This window comes from Peromyscus eremicus, chromosome 1 (genome assembly GCF_949786415.1).
Source record: "Peromyscus eremicus chromosome 1, PerEre_H2_v1, whole genome shotgun sequence".
NCBI lineage: Eukaryota > Metazoa > Chordata > Mammalia > Rodentia > Cricetidae > Peromyscus > Peromyscus eremicus.
In genome coordinates this window covers 77,368,651-77,380,004 of record NC_081416.1, presented here as the reverse complement: position 1 = coordinate 77,380,004, position 11,354 = coordinate 77,368,651, and positions in this window count along the sequence as shown.

Sequence of the window (11,354 nt, the reverse complement as noted above, 5' to 3'; positions counted from 1 at the left end):
GCCGGAGCCCAAGAGGGACACCCAAACCCTCATAGGAGCTGAAGGAAGGTGAGGGTGGCTTCCAAAGAGGAGCTGGGGGCAGGGCTTGCATGCTGGGAAGGCATGCCTGGGAGGCGCTGTCGTCTGCACCCGGTGGGGGGGGCCGTGGAAAAGAAGAGGGCAGGCCGACCTCTGGTTTTTGCCTTAAACACTCTTTGAGTGTCAGCCGGGTCCTTTGGCCATCTCCTTGTTAGAAAGTATTGACTAAACACCTACTGTGCTCCAGGACCTGGTGCACAAAGCTTTTAACAAGAATTGGCATCCCCAAAGAGCCATCCCCAGTGACCTAGGCTTTCGGTGGCCCCCAAATTTCAGGGGAGGGGTAGAAAAAAGTGACAGCATGTTCACCAACACGAAAGGTCTGTGCACTGCTTTTGTACACATAGAGCATCTGCTCCATGCCACGTGTGTGTCAGTGGTAAAAGAGACACACCAGGCCCGGGGGCCCATTAAATTCTATGTAACTGACAGAAAATCCATGAGCAAAAACGGGTGTATGTTACATTGGAAAGACTACAAGTATCAGAGGGGAAAAATTAAAAGGCAGGGAGGAAGAGAGGGAGCTGAGAGGTCTGGAATGAGAGAGCAGGGCTGTGGTCTCAAGGCTAAACAGGACATTCTAAGCAATAGCCTCTGAACACAGATTTGAGAGTGACGGCCCAGCGAAGGAGTTGGAAGAGAGCATACAGTAGGCACTCCATAAATGTTTCCACTACACACTTCCCTGGATGCCAGGGAGGCTAAACAAGCCTGGGTGGGCTCTCAGGGCTCCCCCACTTCCCAGCTTCCCAGGCTCTCCCTGGGGCTGGCAGCATGTAAGTTATGGGTCCCTCTCAGGGACTGTGTGTTTGGGGGCATCTGTTCCCTTTTTATTGCTTCTGGCCAGGGCTTTGAAACTCCACCAATCAAATCACCCCCTTCTTTCCCGCTAATGCAAACAGCTGCTTCCTGCTTGCCAACTCCCCCGTTCTAATCACCAAGGGAAGAATTATAAATAAATGTGTACAAGCAAACAGATGCTGTCATTTAAAAAATTGATCCATCCAGCAGAAATGCCCCACTTAGGACTGAAGTGGCGACGGCGGAGCTGTGTCTCAGTGGCATTTTAATGAAATTAGGCAAACAATGGCAGAGCTTGAGAATGGATTCCAGAGGGCAAGTGAACAAGGAAGAGGAGGGGAAGGAGTGGGTGGCCATGTTTGTTGGCTGCGACATCCCAACCCAGAGTAGAAGAGAGGCGCCTATCCTAGGCACTCTCCCCTCTCTCTTCCCTAACACCCCCAAGATCCCCATTTATGGCATCTGGTCAGACTCACTCATCTCAGAAGCAGTTAAGATTTTGTTGGCACAATGGTTTCTAGGGACCAAGATTCCAGGAAACACGATGCAGCTCCTCCTTGCTGTCTTGGGCAGACAGCTAGACACATCTCTCAGGCCTCCTATGCTTAGCAATTCACTGAGAGACTGAGAGAATGGGGACAGAGGTGACAATCACCAGGTCTGGTCTATAACACTTCCCAGGAGGCCTGCAGGGCTCTGTCCCCATCTTCTAGTGGAACACTAAGTTCTCTACAGGAGGTGGGGCATCCTATGAGGAAGTGTGGGTCCCTGAACCCTCCTGTCCATCAACAACAGAATGTGATGGGAAGGGAAAGTCAGTAGATGAACCACTGAAACCCAGAGAGAATTTGTAACTGAAGGGACTCTAGAATGTTGTGAGTTCCAGAATTCATCACTTACTCGCTGAGCACATAATAAAATAATGTCTAATGATCTTTAGATATCTCAGCAATCAGATGGTAGGAATAGTAATGGGCCTATTTTTCTTTCTTTTCAAAATTTATTTTATGTGTATGGGTGTATAGTGCCCATGGAGGCCAGGGGATGACAGCAGATCCCTGGGACTGGAGGCTGCTTGTAATCTGTCATGTAGGTGATGGGAATCAAACCAGAGTTCCCTGGAAGAGCAGCAGGTGCTCTTATCCACTGAGCCACATCTCCAGCCCCAGGCCTGCTTTCAGATGGGGAGATTGGAGTTAGGAAAGGCCAAGCACCCTGCTGTAAAGCAAAGGCTGATAACGACTACTCACTGAGCACTTGCTGTGTACCCAGCATAGTGCTGTGTGCTTCCTGCTCATGAGACTCCTTATCCACTGGGTACAGTACCCTTGGTTTGCAGATGAGGAAACTGGGGCTTAGAGGGGTGGATCAACTGGCTCAAGAGAAGGATAGGAGGGGAGCAGCAGAGAGGAGAGGACTGAGAAAAGGCAGAGAACTTCAAATACACACGCATGTGCACGCACACATGCACACACACACACATCCACGAACACTGTGTAAAGGTTAAACTCATTGCATCAAAGTAAAACATATGGCCACTCAAATCCTCATTTATGACACCTAATTTGAAGGGATGTAATCAGGACAATGAATATTTTATCACTTTCCAACGTGCAGACCACTGTGCCAAGACCCAGTTACGCCCTGTGCTGAATAGTTTGATGTCAACTTGACACAAGCTAAAGTCATTTGAGAGGAGAGAACATCAATTAAGAAAATGCCTCCATAAGATCAGGCTGCAGTCAAGCCTGTAGGGCATTTTCTTATTTTGTGATTGATGGGGGAGAGCCCAGCCCATTGTGGGCGGTGCTGTCCCTGGGCTGGTGGCCCTGGGTTCTATGAGAAAGCAGGCTGAGCAAGCCATGAGGAGAAAGCCAGTAAGCAGCATCCTTTCACGGCCTCTGCATCAGCTCCTGCTTCCAGGATCCTTCCCTGCTTGAGTTCCTGCCCTGACTTCCTTCCATGATGGACTATGATGTGGAAGTGTAAGCTGAATAGCCCCCCTCCCCCACCGCCCCGCAAGTTGCTTTTGGTCATAGTGTTTTATCCTAGCAACAGAAACCCTAAGACACTGGCTAACGGGCACATGCCTGGCTTTGGTGCACTGGGCTATCCATTGCCTGCCTCTTGGTGGCTGTGTTCTGATGGCCTCTCATTCTGTCATTTCTCACTTACTTCTCAGTAAGGAATCCGCCATGTACAGGAAGACTTGAGAAGCCCTGAGTTGGATCCCCAGAACTGACTACTTGCAAGTTGTCCTCTGACCTCATCATATGTACTACAGTATGTGTGTTCCCACTTCACAGACCACACACACACACACACACACACACACACACACACACACACACACAGAGCCAAATGTGGCAGTATACACTTATAATCCCAGTGCTACACATGTGCATTGACTGCTGGGTGCTGGGCAGCTGATATTCCCAGGGTGTGGTTCCTGTCCTGGAAGAGCGCAAAGGCCCCAGCCCCGGAGGAGCAGGACAGCAAGGGCAAGATGCTGACAGCTCTGGCCAGGTACCTCTCACCCAAGAAGCTTGAGGCCACTGGGGTTTCCTATCGGGTGTATTTTGGGATTTTGAAATATTTGTGTATGCATAATGAGAAATGTTGAGGCTAGACCCAGACTAAACAGGACACAAGTGAAAGTCAATGACCTTATCTACCCGATCTGTAGGTAATTTTACACTTTTTTTTTTTCTTTTTACAATGCCTAGAGTTTCCAAGTTTGGGAGACTTGGGGTTTAGGAATTAGGAATTTGAGCTGAGGATATACTGTCTGTGCTGGGTTAGGGCAAAAGGATTCGTCAATATTTGCAGTGGCCCTTTATGTTAATCTGTTCTGCATTCAGTGATCTGGCCAATGAACTCAGAGACGCTCTCATTGGGGCCATTTTAGTGATGAGGAGAAATGATGAGACCGCCCAGAGCTGGCCAAGTGGCAGAGATGGAACTTGGAAGGTTTGTTCAGTTTTCCTGCCTGTATAGGAAGGTATTGAAGAAGACACATGGTACATTCTTGTGTCCATGAGGCTAATTTTATAGATGTGTATGGGTGCTCTAGTTTGGATGTGAAAACGCTCCCACAAAGGTCCAAGTGCTGGAGGCTTGGTCCTCTTCCTAGTGTGAGAAAGGGGACTTGGGCTGTGCCCTCTGCTAGGTGCTGGTGTGGTAATGTAGAGATTGAAAGAGGCTGTGGGAACCCATCCCCTCCCTCCCGATCTTGTTCTTCCTAGCCCTGAGTTGAGTGGATTTTACTCTCCCACATTGCAGGCCCAAAGAGTAGACCAACCAGCCACTGACTGGAGCCCTTAAGAACATGAGGCAAAATAGAGCTTTCCTCTTAAAGAAATGATTACATTTATTTATGTGTATGTGTGTGTGTTCATGCTCATGTGCACGAGCACACACATGCACATAAGTGTGCTCACACCACAGCATTCATGTGGAGATCTGAGAACTTTCAGGGATGGACTCTCCTTCCATGTGAATCCTGAGGCTCAAACTTAGGACATCAGGCTTGATGGAAGCAGCACCCTTACCCACCCAGCCATCTCGTCAACCTGACCTTTCTGCTTTTAAGTCAATTTTCTCAGGGATTTTATTATTGTGATATAATTTAACAGTAGATTTAGCCTTCTTAACACCTGCCCTTTGCTTTCAGCAGAAGTTCCACAATTCTTTCACGTGGAACTATCCAGCCTTTGCTGTCAGTTAAGCATATCCACATGTGCGGTCTCAGCCAGTCACAGCATCAGAACCACTGTGGTGTGTGCTGCTTATGGCAAGGCAATGGCCGCCTTCTCAAGGGGTTTTGATAAAACTCTTGGGAAACAGGTCCTCTGTTTTCATTTGAGATGCTAAGCAAACACAGAGGTGCCAGGACCTAGAAGAATCTACCTGGAAATCATTCAGTTCAAGGGCAAGTAGATGTTACAGTAGCTGAGATATGTCAACACCATTTGAACACATAGCTCCAGACTTGCGAGAAGCCAAAACAACTGCTGGGCTTTTCTGTCATGGTTCAATAATAAATGTCCACTTCCTGACTTTGGATGGTTTGCTTTTGTTGTTGCTTGTAGTGCTGGGGATGGAACGCAGGGCCTTGTGTACACAAGAGAGCATTTTCTCACGAGCTCTGTCCCCAGGCCTACTTAGCATGATCTGAAATCTGAGTTGGATTTCTGCGTTTCATAACATAATCTCATGACTATACACATAGTTGTAGGCAAAAGGGGCCAGCTAAAGAAACCCACCCTGACTCTAGAGCCCAGACCAGTGAAAGAAACACAGCCTAGATCTGGGACCTGAGCCAGAGAAAGAAACACTTTATCCCTGAACCCAGAACCAAAGAAACATGCCCTGACTCTGAAACGAGTGCCAAAGAAACACACTTTGCCTCTAGAATCAGAGCCAGTGAAAGAAATATGCCCTGGCCTTAGAATTAGAGCCAAAAAGCTAAGAAAGGCCAGTGAAAGAAACACAGTTTGGCTCTGAAATTAGGGCCATCTCTGTCCCTAACCCATGAAACTAACCAATCCCTGGGGGGGGGGGGGACACTAACCAATCCCTGGACAGAAAATCTTCTCCCTGGAGAAACTCCTCCCCTAAGAAATTGTATATAAACCACCCTGCCTACTCAGTTGTGGGCTGTTCTTTCCCACCCTGGTAGAGACAGCCACTCTTCTGGACTCCTCCTTCCCAATAAATCTCCTTCTCAAAAGAGTCTTGGGTGTGAAGATCTTCATTTACCGACACAGAGAAAAAGAACCTTGTCAAGACATCCCTTAGTGGACTGAGAAAAAAAAAAAAAAAAAAACCTTGCTGAGACATCCCTTAGGGGACTGAGCAAGGCCAAGTAGAAAAAGTAAGGAGACTGCTACATTTCTGCAGGGGGTTCCTGTGGTGATGTTGTGTTCCCCAAAATATTGTGCACCCTAATAAACTTATCTGGAGTCAGAGAACAGAACAGCTACTAGATATAGAGGCCAGAAAATGGTGGCACACAAGCCTTTAATCCTAGCATTCCAGAGGCAGAAATCCATCTGGAATGAATCCGTGAGCCACACTGGAAACAGCCAGGCATGGTAACAAGAGCCTTTAATCCCAGGAAATGATGGCAGGAAGCAGAAAGGTATTTAAGGCATGAGGATGAGGAACTTGCCTGGTTAAGCTTTTTGGCTTTTAGCAGCAGTTCAGCTGAGATCCATTTGGATGAGAACTCAGAGACTTCCAGTCTGAGGAAACAGGATCAGCTGAAGAATTGGAGAGTTGAAGAAGCTGTGGCTTGTTCTGCTTCTCTGCTTTCACCCCAATACCTGCCTCCAAGTTTGTTTTTATTAATAAGACCTTTTAAGATTCGTGCTACATCTTCCCTTTTAGCAGAGTGAAGTAAAAGAAGCAACATCTTGGGCTGGAGAAGAAGCAGAGCTCTGCTTGGAAGGCCCCTGGGGGGGCATTGAGCAAAGCTCAGCTGTAGTGACTCTCCAGAAGAGGAGCAGGATTGCTACATCCTGCAGGGAGACCATCGCCCACCACACCCTAACTCCTAACAGTCAGGATACCTTTTCCTCTAGAGCTGAGCTGCCCCATTGCAGCTCCACCTGCCAGAGCTGTCCTAGCAGCTCCAGGTGTCATCTGACTCCCCAGGACACCTTTCCCCCAGAGTTGCAACACTCACTTACAATAGTAGGGTTTATATCTTCATTTTTCTTCTCCCTGCCAATGGTAAGCTCCCCAAGGCCCCAATATGCAATGTACTTCTCCATCTTCCTAACAGGGCAGGGGCTATGACATCAACATTTACGTGTGTGTGTGTGCGCGCGTGTTCAGATATGTGTGCATGTGGAGATCATAAAGCAAGCTTGGTTCGATGTTGCTCCCCAGGCATTTTCTTCTTTTGTTTCAGACATGGTCTTTCATTGGCTTGGAACTTTGCCAAGTAGACTAGGCTAGCTGGCCAGTGAGCTCCTCAGATCTGCATGTCTCTGCCCTCCATTTCACCATTACTGGAGTTAAAAGTTCACACCATGCCAATAACTTTACTAGGGATCCAAGCTCAGGCCCTCACGGTTGCAAAGCCATCCCTTTACTGGCTGAGTATCTCCCCAAGCCATGGTAGTTAACCCTCAATGTCTACTTGACAGGATCTAGAATCGCCTAGGAGACAAATCTCTGGGCACGACGATGAGGGAGTTTCTAGATTGGGTTAATTGAGGTGGAGAGACCCACCTAACTGTGGGCAACACTCTTCCACTGACTGGGCTCTAGGACTGAACAAGAAGGAAAAATCTGAGTACCGGCATCCACCTCTCTCCGCTTCCTGATAACGCAGGCGATGTGACCAGCTGCTTCAGGTTCCGGCCAGCGTATCTCACCCTTTCTGATGGACTGCACCATCAAACTGGAAGTCAAAGCCAACCCTTCCTTCCTTAGGCGGCTTTCGTCAGATATTGTGTCATAGCTATGAGAAGAGTAACTAATGCACACGGCAAAGAAAGACCAGACAAGACCTTTTTATCTTCCGAAGGCTCAAAGGAGTGCATTAGGGAAGCTGTATCTCTCTGTGACAAAACACCTGAGAAAAATCAACTTTAAAGGAGAAAGGGTAGATGAGTATGAGGTATGCGTTTCCTGGTAGCTTTAGATGTTTCAGATCATGGTCATTTGGCCCTGTCACTCTGGTCTGTGCTAAGGCAGAATGTCACGGCAGGAGCCTATAGTGGAGCAAAGCTGTTCACCTCCTGACAGCTGGGAAGCAAAGACAAAGGATGAGCAACTAGGGTCCCAATATGACCTTCAAAGATACACCCCTAAAAATCTGCTTTCTCCAAAAAAAAGTACCCACCACCTAAAATTTTCATTAGCTCCTCAAACAGTGGTTCTCAACCTGTGGATCATGACCCCTTTCACAGGGGCCGCATATTAGAGATCCTGCATATAGTATATTTATATTACAAATCATAACAGTAGCAAAATTACAGTTATGAAGTAGCAATGAGAGTAATTTTATGGTTGGGGGTCACCACAACACGAGGAATTGTATTAAAGGGCTACAACATTAAGAAGGTTGAGAACCACTGTCTGGAAAGCACCATCAGGTGGGGACCGAGCTGTTCACAAATGAACTGTTGGAGGACACGAAGGATCCAAACCTAATGAGTAGTAATGATTGCTGGTGGCACTGGGAAGATGGACCCCTGGAGCACTGCTCTGCACCACCTGTAAACAGCTGGAAAGGTTGGCAAGGCTCCACCCCTCAGCAGTCCTTATTGCTTATGTAATCTTAGGGAGGGAGGGACCATGTGCATCTGGTAAGTCTCAGGGACTTCCTGAGTCTTAAGGGGCCTCTCTTTAGAATTTCTTGAGTCCTAAGGAGCTTCTCTTCAGATGGAATATCTCAATTCAGAGGAAACTGCTACCCTGCACCTCTGGGTCCTCGGGCATAGAGCAGAGAAGATGATCTACCATTACTTGGGGGAGCTGGAACACACGGGGTTTGAGATGGGCTAAATAAGAGATATGGCTTGGGATGCCCAGCAGTCTTTTCTTGGAGATAGATTATTATGTGCATTCCATGGAGGAGGAAGATGGCAGTAAGGCCCCTCTCTGTGTCTGGGCTTTTATTGTTGTTCCAGCTTCCAAAGCCATTTTTGTTTGGCAATCCTAAGGTTATTGTGAACTCCCTAGATCCTTGCTGAAGTTACTGGAGGCTTGCTCACCAGCTCCTTGCTCGGGCAATGACGGAACTGGAATAAGGGAATAGCATAAGAAGGAGCCAGCCCTCCATCACACAAAAAAGGAAGAGCCAGGAATTGGGAGGTCTGCACTCTTCTTTGAGGAACTGGAGTGCATTAAATGTCTCTCCCGCAGCCACGCTAAATGTTGTTTTTGAGTTTAGAGTGTTATTTGTATATTTTAAATAAATTTCATAATTAAGCCACAAATGTTCCCAGAGCACTTGGACATATTTAAATTACAGGCTTCTGATCTAATGGAGAAAAATTACAAATATGGGCATTAATGATTCCTTTTGTTTGTTCGGTGCCTTTCATGGCTCTCAAATGGGTCTGCCAGCTTAATGGCCAATTCCAAAGCTGCTGGGAATGGGGGGCGGAGCTGTGATAAAGAGATGACAGGAAGTAAAAACCCCTACAGTGATGAAATTTTTTCTTTTAAGAAAACATTTCCTTTATGCCTATAATTCATCACAAGCTGGTTTTGAATACACAAATGAGGCTGGCGGTGTAGTTCAGTGGGAGCGTGTGTGAGTACATGTGAGACCCTGAGTTTTATCTGCAGCACTAAACAAAAACCATAATCAAGCTGACAAAGGAGTGTTTGTCTATCTGGCTGGCTGAACTCCATACCACATACTGCTGCCAGAATCCTGTTCTGGAACACTGTACAAGTAGGCTTTGGGAACTGCAGGTTCTGGGTTCAAGTCTCCTTTGGTGATTGCTGTGGAATCTGTCTGGACAACTCAGAATCTAACGTCCACTCAACCACAGAATCTCTGTAGCAGCCTCTCACCCACTAACCACTGTCAAATAAAGACCAAATTCAGACCTAGTAAAGAGAGGTTTCGTTTTTTATTTTAAAGATATTCAAAAGGAAGTAAGAGACCACGGCTTACTGTTGTTAAGTTTCAAACCCAGGACAAACAGTTGAGGTGTCTATTTAACATATCAAAGCAGTCCTGGCCTCCAGGTTCTCCCAGCACCCATTAGTCCCTACCTGTTTCAGGGTGTGGCTGGCATACCCACCCTCTTACCCTGAACTCTCCGGCTCAGGGGACGGGCTGCCCTCCTTCCAGAGGCTCTTCTCTATATTGTCCAGTCATGTTGGGTACCTGCTGTGGAAGAATCCTTCTGTACACTGTGTGAATATATGTCACTATGGTTGGTTTAGTAAACGAGATGACTGGCCAACAGCTGAACAGGATAAAGTGAGGTGGGAAAGCCAAACTGAGAATGATGGGATGAGGAAGGGCAGTCTGAGGAATCGCCAGCCAGTTGCAGAAGGAGCAAGAGATGAATGTGCCATGCTAATAAAGGTACCACCATGTGGCAAAGCATAAATAGAAATATGGGCTAATTTAAATGTAAGAGCTAGCTAATAACAAGCCTGAGCTATTGGCCAAGCATTTTGTAATTAATATAAGCTTTTGTGTGTTTATTTGGGACCAGGCAGTCAGGACAGAAAAATTACACCTCTGTTTATATATGGTGCCCAACATGGGGTGCCAGATGATACATAAATCTAATTAATCTTATCAATAAAAACCAGGAGTCAGATATTGGGGTAAAAACCTGAAAGAACAGAGAAGCAGGGGAGCAGCCACCAGTGACTTCCTACCTCTTCTGTTCCTCCCACCAAAAGGGCTGAGATTCTGTCTCAGCCCCACCTTAGCACTTCCTGACCTTCTCTCTACAGTCCTCCAAACCTCTATGGTTAGCTACTGGCTAGCTCCACCCTCTGACTCCAAGCAAGCATTGTTTGTCAGAACACAATAAAATATCACACAACAGTTGCCCACCCCTTTTGTAGCTTTGGCCTCCTAGCTGCTGCACCTAGTTCCCCTCTCTCCCCTCTTCCTTCCCTTCCCCCCTCTCCTCACAGGGTTCAGGGACTCTCCCAGATGTCTCTGCCTCTGGCTGTCTCCCTTTTACCTATATTAAACTTTCTCCTCCACCATACCTAGGAGCAGTCATCTCCTTTTCTTTCCTTTTTAATTTCTTTTTTTCATTCAACTATTGCAGTAAGAGAGCTGTGGCCAGAAGGTCTGCAAGTGCCCTGAAGGTTAGACAAAAAGAGCAGAGAGAGAGGAGTCGGGGGAGAACATAGAATTCAGGTCAATGTTGGGTATCTTCCCAAATTGCTCTCCACCTTATTTTTGAGATAGCCTCTCTCACTGATCCTGGACCTCACTGATTCTGCTGGACTGACAGGACAGCAAGCCGGGGGATCCTCCTGTCTTTGCCTCCCCAATTTTGGAATTGTAAGGTACTTGCTCCTGCACTTGGGTACTGAGGATTTGAACTTAGGACCTCATATGTGCAGAGTACTGACTGATCATCTTCCCAGTTTGAACTTTTCTTTCACAGAGAAGAAATCCAAAACTAGGAAATTCAGAGAGTGAAATAAAGAGGGTGGCATGCCAGCATAGCAGGTCAGAGTTACTGCACCCTGGGGTCACCCTGTGTGCAGCTATATGGGAACCACCATCCAGGGGCCTAATTTGTGTGTCCAGCATTTTGTGAATAAGTGGAGACAAGCGGTTTGGCTAATCCCTTAGTAAACCCAGCATGGAACTTTGAAGGGGTTGTCGGGCCCATTGCAGGGAATGAAGGAGCATCCTGGAGTGCTATGGGAAGGATGTTTTTCTCCAGTAAGCTGTTCGCTGCAATACATAGGGATGATAAGATTCCTTTCTTCATTGTTTTCCAAGGGTACTGTGCTTGGTA